This window comes from Mustela nivalis (assembly GCF_964662115.1).
Source record: "Mustela nivalis genome assembly, chromosome: X".
Taxonomy (NCBI): Eukaryota; Metazoa; Chordata; class Mammalia; order Carnivora; family Mustelidae; genus Mustela; species Mustela nivalis.
In genome coordinates this window covers 118,795,713-118,820,091 of record NC_139040.1, presented here as the reverse complement: position 1 = coordinate 118,820,091, position 24,379 = coordinate 118,795,713, and the positions used below count along the sequence as shown (strand labels likewise).

Sequence of the window (24,379 nt, the reverse complement as noted above, 5' to 3'; positions counted from 1 at the left end):
AAGAAGACATAGAAGGAGCAAGCCAAGATCTGGAGGGACAGGAGGAGAGTCCAGGGAGGAGAGAGCTCTGAAAAGGAGGCAGTTGCCAACAGTGTGTGAATTGGGTTTGGCGAGGAGGCCCTTCACTGCCTTAGGGTGAGTGCTTGTAGGGGACAGAAGAAAAAGCCCAGTGATTTGAATAATGGATGGCAGGTGAGAAGGAAACAAATGGGCGGTGGTGAGATAAGAAAGGGATTGATAAGAGGGTTTGATTGGAAAGTGTTTAACCCTAGACAAGAAAAGGCAGCGGGAGCTGTGGTGGTTGAAAATTCAGGAGAATCCGGTGACTGAAGCACCGGAAGGGGGGGTACCCCTGCCCAGGTGGATGGAAGGCGGACATCCCCTGTCAGAAATGGAGGGAAGGCTGCGAGGGAGGGAGAGAGGGAATGTGTGGGACTTGGGAGGGAAGCTTGAAGGAGAGGGCTTTCTGCTGGGCGTCTGTATTCCCTGAGCTTTGTGGGGATGTCACCTGCCGGTGTAGACAACTCAAAGGGTGCTGTGAAGGTCTGAAAGGGCTGCTGTGGATGGTGGTGGTGGGGGGATGCTGTCGGACAGTGGCACCATGGAGGTGAAGATTTTAAGATTCTGAGTAAGTGCCTCTAGTTCTCTCCAGCTACCCCGCCTGGGTTTACGAATCCTGCCAAGCTGGGATGTCGTCAAATAGGGAATTCAAACTAGGAACTAGGTAGCCTATGTTCTGTGCCTGGGATTTTCCAGTTCCTTTCCCTGCCGCTTCCTACGCACACACGGCCAGCCATTTAACACTGAGAGTCAGCTCTCCACAGGAGCTCACACAATCCACATTTGGCACTGGAGTGGTAAACAACCAAGCGGAACCCCAATAATCCCCCCCACCCCCTGTATCAACCTTACAGAGTTGTAAATCCCTAAACCAGGCTTTTTTTTTTTTTTTTTTTTTTTTTTAAGAAATCTCTGCGTCCAACATGGCAGACGGACCCATGGCTCTAGGTACTTGGCAATGGGATCTCCATTCCTTCCAGAGAGCAGGCCTGTTAGGTCACGCGCCTCAGACCCTCCGACCAGCCAGTTACTTCCCAAGTGACCAAAGCTCTGCATTTTCTTCATAGAATTGAAAAATATCTCTCCACCACCCTGGGTCCTACTGACCAGTTGAGGTAGACTAAATGCTACTTCTTCTGTGCCGCCTTCCTTCATACCTGTGAGTAAATGTCATTTTTTTCCTTCTCTAAACAGCCACAGTCTCACCTGTGCTTCCAGATCATTCATTCATTCTTTAATAAGTATTTATCGAGCATCTTCCAGGACCAGACTCTGTGCCAAGTGCTAGAACACAAGAATAAAAACACAAGTCTCTTACCTCATAGAATTTTCTGGAGTAACTGGGAAACAGCTGTGTACACGAACAATTTAATATTAAAAAAATTGCTGTGTGGTAGATAGTACAGTTGTTAAGAATGTGGACTCTGACCCCAGATTGCTTGGATTTGAATCCCAGCTCCACCACTAACTGGCTGTGTGAACTTGAGCCAATGCCTTGGTTTCTACATCTCTAAAATAGGATAATTACCTCGTAGAGTCTAGACTACTGAGCGTGATCTGCAAATGGGTTCCTGTTATAATTGTTGTTATGATCGTTTAAACCATTAGAAGTATGAAGGGAAATTGAAGCAGGGGGGAAGCATTTAATCCTCCTCTTATCTGGGAGTCTAATTTCCCCTACCAGATTCTAAGGTCTTCCAGGGCAGACATATTTACAAAATGCATAAGCTCTGACTGGGTTTCCTGCTCTTACTAGGGGCTCCATGAATATCCACTGGTTTCAAGGAAATGGATTCGCCCCGATCTGGGTCAGCCCCTTAGCACCTCCAACTGGGTGTACAAGTAACCGGAGCTGCCTCCTGCCTTCTAGACCAAATCCTGAGGTATGCAAGGGTCTGTGATCAAAGCAAAGGGGCAAAGGGAAATGAAGGAAAAGTTGTCTCACCCAGAGATGCTACGTTTTCATCCTAGGCTTTACGTTTATTCCTTCCCATGAAAGCCATCTGGGGTTTGGCGTTTCTACTTCCATGATGTAAATGTATTTTCAAGGGTTGGTTACTTGGAGTTCACTGGGTGGACCTCAGCACTCAAAAATCTACCCTGGGAGCTGTTAGCACTTTCCCACCCCTATCCCCTTAATAAACTAACTGAAAGAGGACAAAAAGATCAGTTTTAAGGTTCGCAAATGTAAGCAACTTACCATTTCTCTAAGAAAGTTGCTTCTCTCTTCTTGAAGGAAATCATCATTAACCCATTATGGAATTTTCCAGAAATTCCTCAAATTTCTTCAATTTTGAGTCATGTAGTTCTGAAAAGAAAATATGTCATGCTGGTTTTAATTTCAAATGGCTTCCAATTTGAAGTCCTGGCAAATGTCTATTCTGGATTGAACCCTAGACGGACTTCGAATTAATTCTAGTAAATGATGGAGATGGATAGCTTGCTTGTTGCCAGCTTCACTGAAGTAAGTTAAGACAAGTTGAGTTCATATGTTTTTCTTTCCTACCTTGGGTATCACATGCCTAATACTTTCATTACTATAATTCCCAGTCTTCTGTAATCTCATTAGAGAAGTGTTTTAAAAATATAATTGCCTAAAAGATGCATAGCACACTCATCATTGGTTCCTCAAGTAAATTTGTACTGTGGAGGAGAATTTTAAAAGGGGCATTGGTTAAAAATTCTAATCGGGCACAGGCAACAATGCACAAGGTGCTCAGAGGTAGGGTTAGAGGTCTTCCCACCCAGTTACTCCTAGAGTACTAAGTCCTGTTGACAGGATCCAGGACTGCTTGAGTAGCTCCAGAGAGAAACAAGTGTCTGCATATCAGACTGTTAGTGCTCTACCCATGTTCCCTTGACATTGACCCTTCCCCCATGGATTCCAGTGACTCTGTTCCTGAGAGCATCTTTTTTGTTAGAGTACATTGGGCTTATAGGCAAGGCAAGCCCCAGTTAGTGTTTCTGGAAGCAGTTCTAAAGCAAGGGCGGTTGGGGAATTGGTGAGTAAATCCTTCACCTTTCTGGTTCCTTGAGGGTAAAAGTCTGATGCGTGCTCTCTTCTGTCTTCCAGAGTTTCACAGTTTGATTGACCTCTAGTCACCCACACTAGAAACTGGCTTGCTATCACACCCATTACTGTCTTCGTTTCTTTCCCTGTTTCTCCTCTCCTCAACCAGTGTTGCCTGGAATCACCTCTCAAAGAAACTATTGGTACTTGAATCCTCCGGGTCTGCTTCTGGAAGGATCCCAAACTAAGATAATTCCTAGTTGTCTTTCCTGCTTCTCTCTTTGATGGTTTTATACATCTGCCAACTGGTTCCGGCTTGCAATCTCTTCTCCCCCTTTGTTACCCCACATTGCTCCTAGATCTTCCTTCCTCCTAAAGCAATGGACAGATGTACTGCTCCCCCTGCTCCAAGTCCTCTACTATTACCCCATGTTCTGAGTAGGAACAACAAAATCCAAACCCCTCTCATTATCTGGCCCATACCTCTCCCTAGCCTCTGACCCACAAACCCTTAAATGTGTAGGGGGCTCTGCTGACCTATCCAGCTCACAGATTCTAAATATTTGTAGAATCAGAAAGCTTAAGGGAAGGTGAGAACAGTCAGCTGGGTATTATATTTGTATCTTTATCCTACTTAAGAGAATTTCAAAGTACTTTTTGCATTTACACATTTTCTGTAAATAGATTAGCAACAGTTTTCCCTCCCCTCCCCCAGTTCTCTCATTCCAGATAGAGGGCTCCTATCAGTTCTGTTAGAAGGAGACGCTGCATGTGAATGCCCTACTGTAGTTCCTTCCCACCTTCCTTCCCTCCTTCCTTCCTTCCTTTTTTTCCCTTCCTGTAGGCTATACACCCAACATGGGATCAAGAGTTGCATGCTCTATTGAGTGAGTCCTACTGCAGTTTCTTATACCGGAATTAACTTTAATTCCAGAAAAATTAAACCCCTGATTTTCCAATCGCTCTTCTGTTTTGAAGTCACAATAGGAACTGTAATAATAAATATTTCACAGATGCAGAGACAGAAGGAAGGAGTGTGTTATGTTGGACTGAGCAATGTAACAGGCCTCGGCTGTAGCCTGGCTCTGCCTGTAAGAGCTCAGGTGACATTGAACAAGTCAGGGAACTTCTCGGAACCTCAGCTTCCTTATCTGAAAAACCAGGAGGTTGTGCCTGAGATCCACTCTAGAGCTAAGATGCTACTAACAAGCTATCATGATTTGAAGTTGTACTTGTTGGGAATGAATAGGTAGGTAGATTCGAAGGCTCAGAGGCTACTCTAAATTTGTTCAAGCAGCTCATAATTTTAGTTTAATTGGTCCAAAAATTCACCTAATTTTTTAAGGCCTTAAAAATGATCAATGAGGGGCGCCTGGGTGGCTCAGTGGGTTAAAGCCGCTGCCTTCAGCTCAGGTCATGATCTCAGGGTCCTGGGATTGAGTCCCACATCGGGCTCTCTGCTCAGCAGGGAGCCTGCTTCCTCTTCTCTCTCTGCCTGCTTCTCTGCCTACTTGTGATCTCCGTCTGTCAAATAAATGAATAAAAAATCTTTAAAAAAAAAAAAAAAAGATCAATGAGTGTTACCCAACAGGACATGGACTAAAGTCAGCTGTAGTTTTTGCTTCCCCCAGAAACTCCTGTCTCTTCCCTTCCCCCAGTACCTTCCTGACCTTAAGGCTGGATGACTATAACATGCCTAACTTGGTTCTGGCTTTCTTTTGAGATAAATAAATATTAATGTGAAATGAAAACCACACACGTAATAATGTTGGGATTAATGAGGTGCTGAATTGTATTCTTACTCTGCTATTGTTGGCAAGTGTGGTGTTCGGCTGAATTCAAAACTGTGGAATTATTTGTAAAATAGAAATATTAGTCCAAAGTTTTGCATTCGCCATGTGGCTTATTATTCTACCAAGGTGGGTTGGCAAGGCCCTCCACATCTGGGAAGCAGGGCCGGCAGTGTTGGGGCCGTGTTGTCTGGGGGTTCTGGGTAAGCCCCCACTTCCAGCCTCCATGCCTGGTCAGTCACAAAAAAAAAAAAAAAAAAAAAAAGAGGAAAGGAAGGAAGAGAACTGTTCTCACTTACCTAGCTCTGGCGAAAGTGGCTGGGAAATGTCCATTAGACCATTATTGGCCATTAAATTCTAAACTCTCATTCTGTTCCAGGATTAGTCTCCAAGGGGAGCTGAAAGGGGATGTCAATGAAGCCTTCTGTGTGCAGCTTCTCACATATTCATTCCAATCGTCTCTGGGAAGGTGTCATAAGTCCTGGTAAACATATGAAGAAACCAGGTCTTAGTGAGTGACCCACCAAGGTCACATAGTTGGCAAGTCAGAATTTAAACCAAGGCTTCTGCCTGTAAGTCAGTACAGCCACCACACTTCCTACCCTAAGAAACACAGGAACGTATTCCCAAGATGGGCCTTTTCTTCTGTCCCATGTGGCAGGTGGGAGTGAATGCTGGAACCACCTTGGTGGAAAGCAATTAGTGTTATGTATCAAGACCCTTTAAGATGTTTATTCCTTTGGGGGTGCCTTGGTGGCTCAGTTGGTTAAGTGTCCAACTCTTGATTTCAGCTCAGATCATGATCTCAGGGTGGCGAGATGGAGCCCTGGAGCAGGCTCTAAGCTGGGCATGGGGTTCTGCTTAAGATTCTCTCTCTCTCTCTCTCTCTGCCCCACTCCCCTAACCCCTGCTCATGTGCACATGCACTCTCCCTCTATCTCTCTAAAAAAAAATAAAGTTTATACCTTTGGACTGTGTGATTCCACTTTTAGGAATCTTCCTGAAAGAAATTACCTGAGATGTGGGTGACTACCAGAGATTAATGCAAAAAGATGCTATTACAGGGGCGCCTGGGTGGCTCAGTTGGTTGAGCGACTGCCTTCGGCTCAGGTCATGATCCCAGATTTCCAGGATTGAGTCCCGCATGGGGCTCCCGGCTCCTTGGAGAGTCTGCTTCTCCCTCTGACCTTCTCTCTCATGCTCTATCTCACTCATTCTCTCTCAAATAAATAAATAAAATCTTAAAAAAAAAAAAAGATGCTATTACAGTATTATTTATAATCATGAAATGCTCTAAACTCCCTTTCCAGGAAAACAGCTAAATCATTGCAGCAGAGACCCTGGCTGGGCCAGAACAGAAATGCAAATATGTGGCATGTTCCCATCCTTGGAGTATAGGTCTGAATTTACTCATACTCATGGGTACTGGAGCAGAAAAAGCATTAACTCAAGCCCACAGGAAGACGTGGTAGGGAGAAAGAGGATGCCAACATAAGCCAGCTTGTAGGGAGAGATCATACAGCCCCTGAAAAATAATTGATCCTAGAGAAGAAAGCATTTGGTGTGATAAAGTGGCTTCAGCAACACAGCTTGAGATTCCAAGAGAGAAGGGGTGCCTGGGTGGCTCAGTCGGTTAAGCATCTGCCTTTGGCTTTGATCGGGATCCTGGGGTCCTGGGATGGAGCCCTGCATTGGGCTCCTTGCTCAGCGGGGAGCCTGCTTCTCCCTTTGCCTGCCATTCCCCCTCTTTGTGCTCAATCTCTCTCTCTCTCTCTCTCTGACAAATAATTAAAAATCTTAAAAAGAAAAAGAGAGAGAGAGAGAGAGATTCTGAGAGAAGTAGAACAAATTCTCTCCTCCCCGACATTCTTCACCATGGCTTATCAACCACCAGCTTTGTACCTTCTCTTGGGCTCTTGTCCTGATGACTAGCTTGGCCTTTTGACATATCACTCATCTACCTTGGCTTGTTTTTGGACTACCTTCTCAGCTTAAGAAAGAGGGAGCTGTCTCCCTCTTTCTACTGGATTCATACAAAGAAATATCTAGTAGCCATGAAAGTAATGCTCGGGAAGAGTTTTAAGTGGAATAGGAATCGTGTTAGATATAATCTTAAGTAATGAAGGATGAAAAGAATCTGTGTATATAGAAGACGATTTTCATTATAGTGGGTTAAAGCCTCTGCTTCGGCTCAGGTTATGATCCTGGGGTCCTGGGATCGAGCCCCGCATCGCATGGGGCTCTCTGCTCAGCCCCGAGCCTGCTTCCTCCTCTCTCTGCCTGCCTCTCTGCCTACTTGTGATCTCTGTCTGTCAAATAAATAAATAAAATCTTAAAAAAAAATGCCTTCCAGATTTTGGAAAAAAATATGTTAGAGCCTTAAAGCAGGGTTATGAATGCCCTATATTTCATTTTTATTTCTTTTCCATTTTCTATGAACTTGGAGGTCTTATTTTATAGTTACAAGAGGGAGGTATTTAAAATGTGCTCTTTTTCTCCCTCCTAAAAGGCAGGCGATGCACAAATCTATTAAATGTGGGTTGAAAAATAGATGGAATTGGCCTGGAAGTCGCTGAAGCGGCCCATCTGGTTTAGCTGTGTTGGATGAGAACCAGTGGACTGCTTAATTTGGCGTCAGCTTGGGCCACTGGTGCTTTTACATAGCCTCAGGGAGAGAACTGAGCTATTTCATATCTGGAAAACTGAGATGGTACCATCCTGATACAGGTGGTCCAAGAAGAATAATTTTGTATGATGTGGCAAATTAATGTTTGCAAAAAAAAAATGCTGTTCTGGTCTTCAAACGTTCTCAAAATAGCTTATTGAGACCAGACAGCCTCCCTGTCCAGTTGCAAAAGAACTTGCAGTTCTCATTTGGAATTGAACCTTGAATCAAAAATTGATCTATAGGCCAAGTGCAACTGTGAGGATTTTGTTAGATATGAATATACGCAAGCGTATACATTTAGAGTCTAAATTCAGAATCTGCTACTTGAACCTAATCAACTTCTTTTCACTCTAAAGCAGTAATTTATTTGTAACGTATTTATGCTCTCATTTTTTCTTTAGTCTAAAAACCATTACCACGCACATATTAAGTTTTGTATTGTTGCTTTGCACAAAGTCAAAATAATGCATTTTTTTCCATTCAACTATTATTGCAATTATGTTTTTTTTAAGGGTTTTATTTATTTATTTGACAGAGATCACAAGTAGGCAGTGAGGCAGGCAGAGAGAGAGGAAGGGAAGTAGGTTCCCTGCTGAGCAGAGAGCCTGATGTGGGGCTCCATCCCATCACGACCTGAGCTGAAGGCAGAGGCTTTAACCCACTGAGCCACCCAGGCACCCGCAATTATGGCTTTAATTGCATTCACTTCTTCCCCTCTGCCTAAACATAAAGGTACACTGTATCTCATAGGTACTTATTAAATATATAAGAACCAAAAGATTTGGGGCACAGCCATCAGCATCTCCAGCTTTATGGTACAATTTCTCCTCCCTGAATTTTTGTTTCCCTTCATCTCCCAATCCCCAAATTGTTTCATTTGCTGTAGCTTGAATAGCTAACAAAGAAAAGTAATTTTTGTCTTCCTTGGCACTGCCTACAGAGATGGCAGCCGTCTCCTATTCAGCATCATGGCTGCCCTCAGACTGCTGGTGAAGCCCAAGATCATTAAAAAAGAGGACCAAGGGGCGCCTGGGTGGCTCAGTGGGTTAAAGCCTCTGCCTTCGGCTCAGGTCATGATCTCAGGGTCCTGGGATCGAGTCCCGCATCGGGCTCTCTGCTCAGCAGGGAGCCTGCTTCCCTCTTTCTCTCTGCCTGCCTCTCTGCCTACTTGTGATCTCTGTCTGTCAAATAAATAAATAAAATCTTTAATATGTGTGTGTGTGTGTGTGTGTGTGTGTGTAAAAAAGAGGACCAAGAAGTTCATCTGGCACCACCGTGACCAATGTGTCAAAATCAAGTGCAACAGATGAAAACACAGAGGCATAGACAACAGGGTACGCAAAAGAGTCAAGGGCCAGATCTCGATGCCCAAAAGTGGTTATGGGAGTGACAAGAAAGAAAGCACATGAGGCCCAGTGGCTTCTGGAAGTCCCTAGTCCACCATGTCAAGGAGCTTGAGGTGCCATCGGTGTGTGACAAATCTCACTGTGCGGAGATTGCTCACAGTGTCTCCTGTAAGAACCACAAAGCCATTGTGGAAAGAGTAGCCCAGCTGGCCATCAGAGTCACCAGTCCCAACGCCAGCAGCTCAGTGAAGAAAATGAATAAACAGACAACTTCTGTGCATGTCACATTTGTGTTAATAAAATCATTAAAATCCTCCAAAAAAGCAATTTTTAAAAATTCTCATAGGCTCCTTATGCCAGCACATAAACACATTCATGCTTCTACTATCTTAAAACAACAATGCAACAAAACACATCCAGCTTGAAATGGAGACCAGATAGTGATAAGCCAAGGACAAGTACATTGCTGGCCTCTAAATCTCAAAGAGTGGGAGAGAAGAGGGGCCCCCAAACTCTGAGTGCTGCCAACAAGAGCCACCCTCCTCCTCCAACACTCACAGCCTCACCATTACCTTGAAGACCATCGAGGCTCATACCCTCCTGTCCTCTCTCTGTTATGCATTGAATTGGGTCCCCAGTTAATGCCTGTTAAAATCCCAATCACTTGTACCTCAGAATGTGACGATATTAAACTGTAGTTAAGGTCTTTAAGGAGGTGATTAAGTTTAAATGATGCTGTTAGGGTGGGGCCCTCCTCTCTTATGACTGGTATCATCATAAGAGGAAGAGGTACCAAATGGGCAACCCTATGAATAGACAGCAAGATGGCAGTCATCCGCAAGCCAAGGAGAAAGGTCTTGGCAGAAAAAAGCCCCGTTGGCACCTTGATCTTGGACTTTCAGCCTCCAGAACTGTGAGAAAATAAACTTCTGTCGTTTAAGCTACTCAGTCTGCAGTACTTTGTTACAGAAGCCCGAGAGGACTGATACAGCCTTCATCTCTGCCTGTGTCTGAAGCCAGGCACTCCCACATCACCCCTCTTCACTCCAACTCTCAAAGCACATGGCTTTGTACAGTTCCTCATTCAGTGTTTTCGAATGGCACACTGGAGTCCAGTAGTGGATTATGAAGTCGGTTCCGTGAACTTCAGCCATCATATGAAAAATTAAATAGAAGGGGGCCTGGGTAGCTCAGTCGTTAAGCGTCTGCCTTCAGCTCAGGTCATGATCCCAGTGTCCTGGGATTGAATCCCACATCGGGCTCCCTGCTCAGTGGGAAGTCTGCTTCACCCTCTCCCTCTGCCTGACACTTCGCCTGCTGGTGCTCTCTCTTTTTCTCTCTCTGTATCAAATAAATAAATAAAATCTTTAAAAAAGAAAAATAAAAAAAATCTGAGTAATCTCTTCAATAAGTGGTGTTGGGAAAACTGGATATTCACATGCAAAAGAATGAAATTATACCCCTATCTTATGCCATACACAAAAACTAATTTAAAATGGATTAAGGACTTAAATGTAAGACCTGAAACCATAAAACTCCTAGAAGAAAACATAGGGGAAAAGCTCCTTGACATAGGCCTTAGCAAGGAACTTTTTGGATAGAACACCAAAACTATAGGCAACAAAACAAGAGGATAAAAAACAAAAATAAACAAGTGGGACTATATCAAACTATAAAACTTCTGCACAACAAAAGAAATAGGGGTTCCTGAGTGGCTCAGTGGGTTAAGCCTCTGCCTTCAGCTCAAGTCCTGATCTCAGGGTCCTGGGATCAAGCCCTGAGTCGGGCTCTCTGCTCGGCTGGGGGCCTGCTTCCCTTCCTCTCTCTCTCTCTGCCTGCCTCTCTGCCTACTTGAGATCTCCCTCTCTCTCTGTTAAATAAAAAAAGATTTTATTTATTTATTTGAAAGACAGAGATCACAAGTAGGCAGAGGCAGGTGTAGAGAGAGAGAGGAAGAAGTACGCCCCCTGCCGAGCAGAGAGCCCGACGTGGGGCTCAATTCCAGGACCCCGAGATCATGACCTGAGCCGGAGGCAGAGGCTTTAACCCACTGAGCCACTCAGGTGCCCCAAATAAATAAAATCTTAAAAAAAAAAAAAGAAAGAAAGAAGCAACAAAATGGTAAGACAACCTGTGGAATGGGAGAAAATATTTGCAAAACATCTGATAAGGGGTCAACATGCAAAATATATAAGGAATTCATACAACTCAATTGCATAAAAAAACAAATAATCTGATTTAAAAATGGGCAAAATACCCAAACAGATATTTTCCCAAAGAAGCCAGGTACATGAAAAGATGCTCAACATCACAAATCATCAGGGAAATGCAAATCAAAGCCACAATGAGATATTACCTCACACATGTCAGAATGACTATTATCAAAAAGACCAGAGATAACAGCGTTTCCAGGATATGAAGAGGGAACCCTCTTGCAATACTGGTAGGAATGTAAATTCGTTGAGCCACTCTGGCAAACAATATGGAGGCTCCTCAAGAAATTAAAAAAAAAAAAAATTAACTACCCTATGACCCAGCAATCTGACATTTCGGTATCTATCTAAAGGAAATTAAATCACTATCTCAAAGAGATATCTGCACCCCATGTTCAGGCAACATTGTTAATAAAAACCAAGACTTGGAAATAACCTGAGTGTCCACTGATGGATGGTGAATGGGTAAAGATGTGATTATATCTCTATCTATCTATATATATGAAATACTACGATTTGTGACAACACGGATGGACCTTGAGGTCATTATGCTAAGTGAAATGTAGACAGACAATGAAAGACACATACTGTATGACTTTACTTACATGTGGAATCTAAAAAAGCTGACCTCACAAAAATAGTAGAGCATGGTGGTTGCCAAGGGCTACAAAGGGTGGGAGAAATGGGGAGATGTTGGTCAAGACCCCTTACAGGTATAAGATGAATAATTTCTGGGGTTCTAATCAGAGCCTAGTGACTATAGTTAATAATACTGTATTATATACTTAAAAGTTGCTAAGAGTAAATCACAAATATTCTCACCAGACACAGACACACACATACAGACAACACAAAAGATAATTGGGAGAGGTGACGGTTGTGTTAACTAACCTTATTATGATAATCATTTCACAATATATATTCACACAACATTACATGTCAATCATCTCTCAATAAAGCTGGAAAAAAGAGAAAAACACTAAAGTACAACAAAACTAGCTTTAGATTATAAATCATAAAAAAAGAAAAAATCGGAGTAGGAACAAATTGCTCTCACTGTGCCAAATCTTTACTTAGAGCCCTCTTGTATTAATCAGGATTCTTGGCGGTGGAGACTGCCTCTGGCAATCTTGAACAAAAGTTAATTTGTTGCAAGAATTTGGGAGACAAAAAGAAGGCTTGGAAAACCCTGGTTAACACTGAGTGGTCCCTAACCAGTCTTCAAATTCTTAGCGGTTTCAAAGACCTGGGTGAGGGTATTCCATGATCTAGCCTAGGTCTAGCCTCCATCAGTGGGAGGGAGCTGGCCTGTTAACTTCTCCTGGGGCAACCAGGCACGACCACTCTCCAATACAAGACAGAGTGGGAGAAAGAACAGCCCCCAAACTACGAGAGTCCTGTTAGGGAGGGGCATGAAATCATATTGAACTGAAACAATGTCATGACTATGCGTCTTCTGTTGGTAGCTTAGCTTCTGGCTTGCTTTCTTCACCATTCCTCTCCCATTCATTCCTCACCTCCCTGAAATGCGGCATCAGGCCCCCCTCTATTCCTTTGCAAATACCTCATTCAAGTCACCAATCAAGACTGTCTGATCCAGTGGATGTTTCTTAGGCCTTATCTTTCTAGATATCTTATTTTGGGTTCCCCTGGCAGCAAATTCTAAGACAAGAACTTCAGCGTAAGTAGTTTATTTGGGAGATGAGCCCAGGAAATATAGGTAAAGGAGCGAAGAAGTGAAAATGTAAGGGAAGGGCTTCAACAGAGTGTGCGTTATCACACCAGTTAGCGCTATGGGCAACCAGAGTTTACTCTCGCTCCAGGGAACTCTGGGAAATGGCGTAGAACATGCATCTCAGAGTTCTGTTGCCCACGGGTCAAGAAGCTGGAGTAAGTCATACACCACCTTCTGTCAATCATAGGTGGAAGGTCGCTTAGGGGGAGCGGGATGCCTTAACTCCCTGGCACTCCCAGCCTGCTGTCGGTGGGCAGAGCAGGCTCTGGAAACCAGAAAAAGTCCAGAATCAAAGGGATGCGGGTCTGGTACTTGGAAGTGCGGCTGCTTATACTAGTAAGGGCTATGGGAATATGGGCTTGGCGTGAACAGCATTTGCTATATTAGACATTTCTGTGGGTTGTCTCACATTACTTGTGACTCTTTTTGAAATTCTTTCTTCCCTTTGATTCTAGAACATACCACCCCACTTGTCTTCTGTCCTCTTCTCTTGCCACTTCTTCCCATTCTTCTTCTCATCTTTTTTCCTGTACTTAGATATTGCTAATCTGTCAGCTGGGGTTTTCTCATCCCACACAATCTCCTCATCAACCTCAATACACCCTGGCCACCAAATCCCAGCCATGGACGGACTAATCTGGATTGACTTTTCTAGTCCTGCTCTTTTTTTGGTGGATTCTAGACCCAAAAGCTTAATGAACATCTCTACTTGGGTCTCCTGAGCACGTTAACCCAACGGGTCCAAAACTTACCTCTCCAAACATTATCTTCTCTCTAAATTTCTCTCTCCCCTGAGTGCCCTCCCTCAAAATGGCGCATTATCCATCCGGTTCCCAAGCCAGAAATCTAGGGTGATCCTTCCTTCACTCTTCCTCCTTCTCACCTCTGAGGCCTCATTGGTCATTAAGTCTTCACAATCTTACCTTCTAATCTCTTTCCTACCTTCTCTACCTTTAAGGCAAACTACCTTCACGCACTGTGCTTAACAAGGCAAGGTATAGAAGGGACTCTTAGCTTACCCCCCAACCTTCCGTTTGCTCCTTTTGGGCTCATTCCAATTCCTGAGACTTTGTGGACTTCGTTTGTGTCCTTTGGCTTAGAAAGACCTCAGCTTCCCTGGCTCACTTCAAAGTGTCTGGTGCAGCCTTAGAGCTGGATTCAACGCCAGGATCTTCCCAGTCTTGGTAGAATTCTGAATCAGTTAGGATCCAGCTCAGTAGTGAATTACTGAAATAAAAAACAACTGGGGCTTGAAGGGCTAGAAATGTATTCCTTCCTTATATCAAAAGAAAATCTCTAAAGAAGATCAGCCCAGAGCTGGTGTGCCTCCCACCACCCCTGGGTCTCAGTGAAATTATGACAAAGGGGTAAAAATTCACTTGGGGTATTTGATTCAAAGTAACTATTCCCCTGAGCACAGTTCTTTTAAAACTTGGTTAATTTCAGGTGTATATAAAGAAGCCCTAGGCAGGTTTTCAACAAATCCCTTCTACGTGTGGAACTATGACACCACAGAGCTATGTGGTGCCTAGAAAAAGCTTGCTTCTGAGGGGGATCAGAGGTGTGACTTTTTCCTTTTGGGTTTCCCGGGAACACCCCAGCCCATGATTCCTCCCACCACCACCACCAGGCTCTAGCTTCTGGGCTTCTTTCTTCCCTCTTCCTTTCAGACCTCCTCATTCTGGAGCCCAGCAACCAGCTTCCTGCCCCCCCCCCACTGCCCTATCCCCCCCCCCCCCCCCCCCCCGCCAGGCCTTATCACCCAGTCTCAGCCAGGGTCTAAAACTCACTCAGCAGCTGAGGGAGGTGTCACCGAGCTGTCAGAGTCACCAGAGCTTATTACTGAAACACCTGAAGTGTTAAGTGTTCATAATAGCTCCCTGAGTTAACCACTCCCAGGAGATATTTACATCTTAATGGGAACAATCTGGAACAGGTGTTTTTTCTCCGCTGGATTCTCAGAGTAGAGGTGATGATCTGAACAGCACCCTAGCGTAGATAGATAAGACTGCTGGGGGCGGGGGCGGGGGCGGGGTGGGGGGCGCTGGTAGGTTACCCGTGCAGGAATTCTGGCCACTCTGAGAGCCCCGCCCTCTGCCTAGGGCCCGGCTGGGCGCTTCCTGGGCGGAGGGGTCTTTATCTCAGCCACACCTGTGGACAGTCAGGAGAAGCCACACCTGTGGACAGTCAGGAGAAACCACCTTACACCTTTGAGGAAGAGAAAGTGCCAGCCTGTTGCCCAGCTGGCAAAGTGCCTAAAAACAGAAAAATGTGCTTTTTATTGGGAAAATTTCCAAAACTACATACAAGTGGAGACTACAAGTGATCACTTTGTACTTACCCCAGATTCAACAACCAATATTTAGCTAATCTTGTTTTATCCAGTACCCCACACCTTTTCTTTTTTCCACCAAGTTTTCTCTAAAGCAAATCTCTCGTCCTTTCACTTTAAAGTGCATCTCAAAAGGAAGGAAGGAAGGAAGGAAGGAAGGTATTGTCTTATACCCCACAATGCTATTATCATAGTTAATAAAATGAATAACAATTCATAAACCTTATCACTCAGTCCATATGTAGATTTTTAGATAATTGGGAAAACAGAAGTACTTTTTAGATAGTGGGACCTTTTTACAACACCAGAGTAGACAGGTTTATAGTAAAAAATTTGGGAAGCAGAAATTGTGTCCTTTTAGACCCCCTCAGAACATCCAGTTGGCCCAAACTAGAGGTTGTGGAGTCTTGATAAGCTGAAAAAGCAAATTATCTTCTTGTACTTCTTCAGTTCAATAAGAAGTAGAAGTGTTCTTCCCAGTTTCACTGTGTGCTTCTGTTCACAGGATTTTGTAAGGTGCTAGAAAGCCATTTCTACCCACCTCAAAGGGCTCGTATCAGTCTCCCTCTGAAACAATGTGAATAAAAGACTCTTTGTAGATATATATTTTTAAGAGATTTTATTCATTTATTTGACAGAGAGAGATCACAAGTAGGCAGAGAGGCGGGGGTGGGGGGAGCAGACCCCCCCACTGAGCAGAGCCTGATGCCGGGCTCGATCCCAGGACCCTGAGATCATGACCTGAGCCGAAGGCAGAGGCTTAACCCACTGAGCCACCCAGACGCCTCTCCTTGTATATTCTAAGGGGGGGAATATTACAGCGTCCACCTGTTGTTCTTTGTATCAAAGGCTCAGGGAAAAAAATGATGAGGACTTGTATATTTGTACTTGAGCCAGGAGTTGTCCATTAACTTTCCAAATTATCCAGTCACAGTCTACTGAATTTGGAAGAACTGCCAAAGATGAAAGAAGCTTTTCCTGCTCGCCTGGCACTAACGAAAAGTGGCTTGGGACAGTAAGTGATCAGTCAGACAAAGATAAAAATCACCATAATCCCTACCAGCTTGCCTAGAAGAGACTGTGCTTTAATTTTTAACTGTTACAGCTTCTCCATGCTGCAAAACGAGCCTTTTCTAGTTATAGCTAATAAGGTTGACTTCTCATCACATGCCAGGTTCCATTCTCAAGACTCAAGGTGGCTTAGCTTAGTTCGTCCCCGCAACCCTAGAAAGTAGGCATGATTATTATTCTCGCTCTTACAAATGAGGAAAGCAAAGGACAGAGAAGTTCGAGGATAGGTTGTGCAAGATTACGTGGCTAGTTTTAGCCAGCAGACGCAGGGCTTGAACCCAGGGCATCTAGCTTGGGATGAAATGCTGGGATTTTTGTACGTATGATCGCATCTGATCTCATTGCTTGCATTGTGTAGCTCTGTCCCAACACTTTCACACAGTCCGAATTAATTTCTGCTTACTCTCTTGTTTTTCCAAATGAAGCTGTGAGCTCCTTGAAAGAAAAGGCTGCTTCGTCCTGACCGTGTGTATCTAGCAAAGGACAGACATTCACTCGATGTATGTGACAGGACCAGGGCTTAGGTGAGGAGATGGAGGCACTCACCCACAGTGCAAAATTTAAGAGGGCTCAAAAAAAAAAAAAAAAAAAAAAGCCTCAACAATCAAGATGGATAATACTTTAAAGCAATGTTTTTTGAAAAATTAAAATCAAGGTCAGTAGCAATGCCCTGCCGAGCTATGTTGGAGCCTGAGGCAAAAGGAATGGTCAGAGGTAGTGATCCAGTCTTTAAAATATTGATATTTTAGGATGCCTACGTGGCTCGGTTGACTGAGGGTCTGACTCTTGATTTCAACTCAGGTCATGATCTCAAGGTTGTGAGACCGAGTCCTACATCTGGCTCTGCACTGGGCGGGGAACCTGCTTAAGATTCTTTCTCTCCCTCTCCCCTCTCCACACCACTCCCCACTCATGCACGTGCAATCTCTAAAAAAACTAAATAAGTAAACAAACAAACAAATATTTTAGTAATCATCATGGATTTTTTGCGTTAATTTTGATTTCTTAAGACTATTACATTAAAATGCTATTTTTCTTGTTTATTGAATTTTTTGGTGTCTCCTCCCCTCTCCCTTAAATTTTCCTCCTGAGGTGAGTGCCTCACTGGCCTCATCCTCGTCCAGGCCCCATGCACAATTGAATAAATGGTGAAGTTCACATGCTGTATCTACCTTTTGCAGGTGAAAAAATATATATAGTTGGTATTCAATGAATAATGGAAAAGACAAATATGGAAACAAATGTTAAATCAACAAAGCCTAAAGTTGTGGGAGACATTGTTTCTAGGAAATTCTTTGTGTTTGTCTGAATCATCGGAGGTTGGCTATCTCAGTTGTTTCAAGCAGGTTGTTAATGAGGTCACAACCATTGACCAATCCTCTTAAAAAGCCTCTTGAGGAGCCTGACCCGCTAACAATGACTCATTCATTAAACAAACATTCACTGAGTACCTACCCTGTAGCAGGTTTCTGTCAGACGTCAATAGGCAGGAGTTCATAGGTCTCCCCAGACGACTCATGAAAGGCTTCTCAGAGGGGGCCAAGAGCGCGTCAGTTTGGAGTTAGAGTGTTTGAAAGGGCCCAGTCAATAATTTTCCCCAACTTGAGATATGAATTCCTTGTAAAGTAAGACAAAGAAGTTGGCAGTTAAAGACCAAAATATTAACTTTATCCCTGGCACAATGGATGTTGGAGAATGTGGCTTACACCTGCCAACAAACAGCCTTCCCAATGCTGAATACCGGAATTAGACGGACCCACCCACCCAGCATCCCTGGACCAAGGCAGACCCTGGTCGCTGCAGGGACAGAGCTTGCCTCTGGAGTTTGGAAGAGAATAGGGACTCCCTTGGGGCAGCTTGCTTCCAAGAAGTAGTGATTGGATGAAGCATGTCCACTATTGTCTATATGGTATAAACAGAGAGATGCATAAATGAACTGTAATCCCTAGAGGTGGCTGGTTACATTTAAACACCTAATCAGGAATGCACATTCCGAACAGGTTTAAGTACTACAAATATTGTTATCTAAAGCTATATCCAGAGGATTTGTTAACAAATACATTAGAAATAATTTTTCATCAATGAAAGGACTGATTGTAGATATTTATATGACAGATTAGAAAGATGATACTGACCCAACTGCTTTTCTGCTTTTGCACAAATGAGGTATAAGAATCTGGCAAGCCGAGCAGTCTGATATTGTTAGAACAGTGCCCTGGGTCTAAAGCCTCCTTGGTTCTATGCCCACTTTTTCACGGAGAACTCAGTTGGAGATAAACCGTAGGACTGGCCAGTCCCGTCATCAGAATTTTGTTGTATTCATCTTCAGAGTGAGTCTTTCCTGTGAGGTGCTTGTTGGAATGCGCAAGGACCGAGAATGGAACTTCCGCACAAGTTTACAAGAACAGGAGGCATGACTGTTTTTGTGTCTACTTGCTGATACATATACAACTGCTAGGATCTGGTGTAAGACTTTTTTTTTTTTTTAAAGACTTTATTTATTTATTTGACAGACAGAGATCACAAGTAGATGGAGAGGCAGGCAGAGAGAGAGGGAAGCAGGATCCCTGTCGAGCAGAGAGCCCGATGTGGGACTCGATCCCAGGACCCTGAGATCATGACCTGAGCCGAAGGCAGCGGCTTAACCCACTGAGCCACCCAGGTGCCCTGGTGTAAGACTTTTTTAAAATAAAGATTTTATTTATTTGTTTGAGAGAGAGAGAGCACAAGTGGAGGAAAAGGGAGAACAGATTCCCTGCCCAGCAGGGAGCCCAACTCAGGGCTTGATTCCACCACCCTGAGATCATCACCTGAATCAAAGGCAGACACTTAACCGACAGAGCCACTTAGGTGTCCCAAGACTTGCTTTCATTATAATAGGCCACGTAGTAGCTAAGTTGTGGTGGCAGTGATGTATATTTCACCTTCCTACTTTTCTCAGCTAGAACCAAAAGAACCTGACCACTAAAGCATGGCCTGATTGGGGGCACCTGGGTGGCTCAGAGGGTTAAGCCTCTGCCTTCAGCTCAGGTCATGATCTCAGGGTCCTGAGATGCAGCCTGGCATCGGGCTTTCTGCTCAACAGGGAGCCTGCTTCCCCCTCTCTCTCTGCCTGCCTCTCTGCCTACTTGTGATCTCTCTCTGTCAAACAAATAGAATCTTTAAAAAAAACAAAACAAAACAAAAAAAAGGCCAGATTGGCTTGGGTCAGTTCAATTCCTCCTTCCCAAACTCATTAATCAGGTAAATAACCCCTCCCCAACCCCAGGGGTGGAGAGAGCAGGAGTGTTATACTAATAGAAGTTCCTTCACACGGAGGGGTGCCTGGGTGGCTCAGTCTGTTAAGCATCTGACTTTGGCTCAGGTCATGATCTCAGGGTCTGGGATCGAGCCCCATGTCAGGCCCCCTGCTCCCTGCTCTTCCCTGTCCTTCTGCCCAACCCCAGCTTGTGTCTCTCTCAAATAAACAAACAAAACATATTTTTAAAAAGTCCCTTTGCATGGAAAGGAAGTTCAGTAGTAGGGAATGAGAGTTCTCCACTCACAGTAGACAAACCAATGTTCTAGGCAATAGAAATAGCATGGACTAAAACACAGAAGCCTGATGAACACATTCAGGAAATTATAAATCATTCCATATTCCTGGAGTATAAAGGGCAACAGGAGAAATGGTGGGAGATAAAAGCAGATATCAGGACAGGGAGCTCTCACAAATCCATACAAAAATTTAAGAACTATCTAGCGGTTCCAAGAAGGATGAAAACAGAATAGGATTTGAATATTAGAAAAATGCCTTTGTTGGCAGTGTGGGGAGAGTGTGAGAGGAAGGCAGCAAGACTAGAGGCAGAAGTACCAAGAAAGTAAGGCACTGCTGCTCATGAAATGGTCTGATTTAAAACAGTGGAAAAGAGACGGCAAAGAGGAAAGAACATGAATGATGCTCAGAAAGGAGAATTTGGAAAGACCTAGTGATTGAGTGGATATATGAAGTAAAGGAGTGTCTTGATCCATTCAGGCTGCTATAACACGATAGACTAGACGGCGTGGCTTATAAACAGCAGGAATTTATTTCGTACAGTTCTGGAGGCTGGGAAGTCTGACCTCAAGGTGCCAGCAGATTCGGTATCTGGTGAGAACCCACTTCCTAGGTCATAACGGCTGTCTTCTCCTTGTGCCCTCCCACGGTAGAAGAGGTTAAGGAGCTCTCTGGGGTCTCTTTTATAATGGCATTAATCCCATGCACCAGGGCTCCTACCCTTGTGACCTAATTGCCTCCTACGGCCCTGTCTCCTTATAGCATCATCTTGGCAGTTAGGTTTCACTATATTAATCGGGGAGGGTGGGGGGCAGTTAAAGACACAAGTATTCAGTCCACGGCAGGGACAGAGGCTTGTAGTGTCATCTCCATTTTCAAAGCACATAAGTGGGCACAATTTATAGAGAAGCATTCAATCTATGAGTATTTATTGAGCCATGAATATATAAATAGCAAATTGATAGTAGTAACCATAGGTGGTAGGTTGAATTTCCAAAGATGACTACCATGAACACACATTTCCAAGGGTAAAATCCTTCTCTGTATGCTTGTATATAGTGCCCAGAAACCAAGAGTGCCTTAATATAGGTTTCTTATGTTCAGTGGATCTTTAACCTCTGCTTAGGCAGTGTCTGGCCTGTGCTAGTTTCTCAATAAATTACAAGCTGAATCATCTAGAAAAAACCCTAAACCTAACACCCCTGTGTGTTAGTTATGCACCGCTGTGTAGCCAGTCACCCCAAAAGTTAGCATCTTAAAACAGTGAACATTTATTATCTCACAGTTCCTGTGAGTAAAGAATCAGCCAATGGATCGTTTGGCTGGATGGTTCCGGCTCATGGTCTCCCACAAGGCTACCCTCGAGTTGTCAGCTGGGACAACAGGCATCTGAGACTTGAGGAGGCCAGAGCAGCCCCTTCCAAAAACACTTACCAGGCAGTTGGCCAGTTGCGCAGACCTCTCCCCAGGGCCGCTCACACCTGGCAGCCCCAGAGCCAGCGGATAATGGTAATAGTGATGGTGAATGAGGGAGAGAGGGGGAGAGAGAGGAGGCAGAGAGAGAGGCCTCACTGCCCTTTACCACCAAGCCTCAAGTCATCATCCGTCTAGCACTCCTCTGTTCATCAGAAGCAAGTCACTGCTCAGGCAGGCCACCACTCCAGGGAAAAGGATTGCACAATATCGGGGGATCCCTGGGGACCCTCCCGGAGGCAATCTACCATACCTTGTGAATTGTTAACCGACTGTGCAAACAGCAGCCTCCAGATGCTCCCACAAATGTGCTCTTTGCTGTGAAGGTGGCTATAAATGATTCATCTGCGTTTCCCTCATAGTTTTGCAAACATGGTAACACTATCACTTCTTTGCTCCTCAAATGCAAAGGGTACTCCAGCAGGTAAATGGAGTAACGACAATTACCTTTGCATCACGAAGATCCCAGGTTGGCGCCAATGAATTACCTTGAGGCACTTTTTGTTTGCCTCTTCGAGGTCGTCCCTGGACGAGAATGAAAGTTGGGTTTGTATTTCTCAAGCCTAAGCCCGTCTCCATCAACCCCGCAAAACCAGACACCAGTTTCAGCATTTAAAAAAAAGTATTGCCTCGTGTAGTCCATTTTATTTTAAACCCTTGTTCTAAAATGGCCTGAAAAGACAAGCAAAGTGTCACTATAGTCAGGAATTTTTAAATGAAAGTGCTCAGTGTTTTCCAAAGAACAAAATGTGCATTTACTTCAGGGAAGGAAAATATTTTTTTCCCCCCTTGGTTTTAAAACACTCACGCTTTCTCTTTCATAAAAAAATCTAAAGTGAATTTGCTGCAGAGGTTTGGGCTGAGTTTGCCGGAGGCAAAAAGGAGTCCCCTGTGGAGGATTTTCTAGTTGGCAAGCCTGTATGGTCAACTGAAGGGTTAGAGATATGGGTCCTTTGTCTATGTTTATTTTTATTATTTTTTAAAAGATTCGAGAGGAGAGCACGCGTGTGCGCATGCGTGAGCAGGCAGGGGGCGGGGCAGAGGGAGAAGGTGTCCGCAGACGCCTCGCCGGCAGACGCTGAGCTCCATCCCCCGACCCGGCGCCCACGACCCCGGGTGACATCAAGAGCCCCACGCTTAACGGACCGAGCCACCGGGTGCTCCTCCTTTGTCCATGCAGTATTTGTGCAGCCTCAGCCAGTGCCTGCCCTGCTTCATCCTTCAGGAGGAGTCTCTTCTCGCCAATTCCAGATAAAACCTCTTGAAATAAGCAATTGGGTGTTGGAGGGGAGCGCACATGGCAAGGGGGGAAGAACAATTTTCTCGTACAGGGCAGTTGAACAAAACTCTCCAAAGAGAGAAATGAAATGGGGCCACTTGATACCAAACAAAGACGAGTGGAGGGAAATTATCCCAATTATGCTGTGGGTGTGAATGTTTTCACACAGCCTCCCCCCGCCCCCAGAACAGTTTTGCACCGTGGCTGCCAAAGCTGGTCCAGATGTGTCACATCAGTCTTCTGAGATGGCATCTTTGCCTAGGCTGGCAGAAACTCGCTGTTCACTCTAGCTCAATTTCCCCAAACTCTGTCCCTCCGAGAGCAAATCCATCGTAGTCCTTAGGGTTCCTACCGCCTTGGCAAGCGCCTTGTGGCTGGTAACCGTAGCCGTTAAAAATGCTTTTAAATCATTTCTGTATAATAATTAGATTAAGATTTGTCCTTTGAAGTCCGCCTCCACTTGGCATTTTGGATATCACTTAACAAGCTCACACGCGGCTTTTGTGTTCATCCATTGGGCCCTGTGGTTTCTACTTCAAGGCTGGATTAGTGGACTGCCAGCAAGTTTATCACTGCCAATACATCTTTGAAGAATGGTGCTTTCATCCCGTAGCATTTTCTCCTTTGCTTAACCAGCTCTCTTCTCTATCAAATGTGTCAATAACCATTCGTGTTTGCCTCCACCAGAGCTTCTCGAACACTAATATGGATGGGGATCGTGGAACGTCTTGTTAAAATGCAGATTCTGATTCATTTAGGTCTGGGGTGTGGCCTGAGAGTCTACGTTTAGGACGCGTGTCCACATGATGCTGGTGTTTCAAATTCCAGATCTACTTTGAGTCTCAAGGACCTAAAACTGCACTAATTGTGATTAGAGGCAAACTGGCTTGGCTGCAATTAGAACACCCGTTATCCCTTTGAAGCGGGCTGCTCCTACGGTAGAGACACAACAGCTTCTCACCTGAAGAATCCTTCTCTCCTCTTTCTCTCTTGTGAGACAAACTCTTGAATTTCCCTCTGGCTAAATCTGTTTGAATAAAGAAAATACTGTTTGAGCTACTTTAGATCAATAAACACATTCCCTGTTTCTAAGGACTGGAATAAGTACTGGAAATTGGATGGACATTTTTAGCAATTGTTTTTTTCTCTTTAAAATGTCAGCACAAGAGCTGTGGTTTATTTACTTCGTTTGAAGTGACCTCCAGTGCTGCTCAGGAAACACTCTACAAGCTGCTTTAAAAGAATTAATCATATTGAATTAGTGATTGGTTTTTAAAAGGCTTTCTAATGGCGATACACTCCCAAGGACCTTCAAGGTCACTTTATATCTTCTCTCTCTCTCACTCTCTCGGTCTTTCTCTCAATTTCTCTCTTATAATTGGCCCATGTTTTACAGATTACAGAAACTTCCCCAAATTTGTTGATTAATATTAATAACTGGAAGTAGTGAGGTAGAGGAACCCCATTTCTTTAAGGGTGCTCCATCCAGCTCCTAGAAGCACACTGGCTAAGAGAGAGACTGGGGATAGGGCATCAGCTGGTGGAGGACTAGCCGGCAGGAAGAAAATTCCCGTTCCTATTCATTGGAGAGTTTCAGGCGATTCCAGAGGACTGGCCACATTCAGATTGACATCCACTATTTAGTTTTGTGGAGTCCGCTCCCTTTTAGATCTTTCTTGTCACTTAAAGAATGTGGGGTCTGCAGAGAGGGAAAAGCAAATGGTTCCGACTGAATCTCTCTCTTGGATTACGTTCATTTGCCAAGATCTTGTAGACCCAAGACAGAAATAATACAACTTCACAATTTTCACCCAAGTCCTTCCAGTGTCTTGGCAGATCTAGAACGTTCAGTTTTTTCATTACTCTA

At 44.3% G+C, this 24,379-nt stretch overlaps 1 long non-coding RNA gene across 1 annotated transcript; it reads right to left on the bottom strand.

Annotated features, from left to right (window-relative positions):
- Nucleotides 1-5,174: 5,174 nt before the first annotated feature.
- LOC309856365 lies at nt 5,175-21,349 on the bottom strand. Its single transcript, XR_014307161.1, has 3 exons — nt 21,195-21,349; nt 17,681-17,842; nt 5,175-5,341 (listed from the first exon to the last, which is right to left on the bottom strand). It is a non-coding gene; the product is annotated as an uncharacterized lncRNA (long non-coding RNA).
- Nucleotides 21,350-24,379: the final 3,030 nt, after the last annotated feature.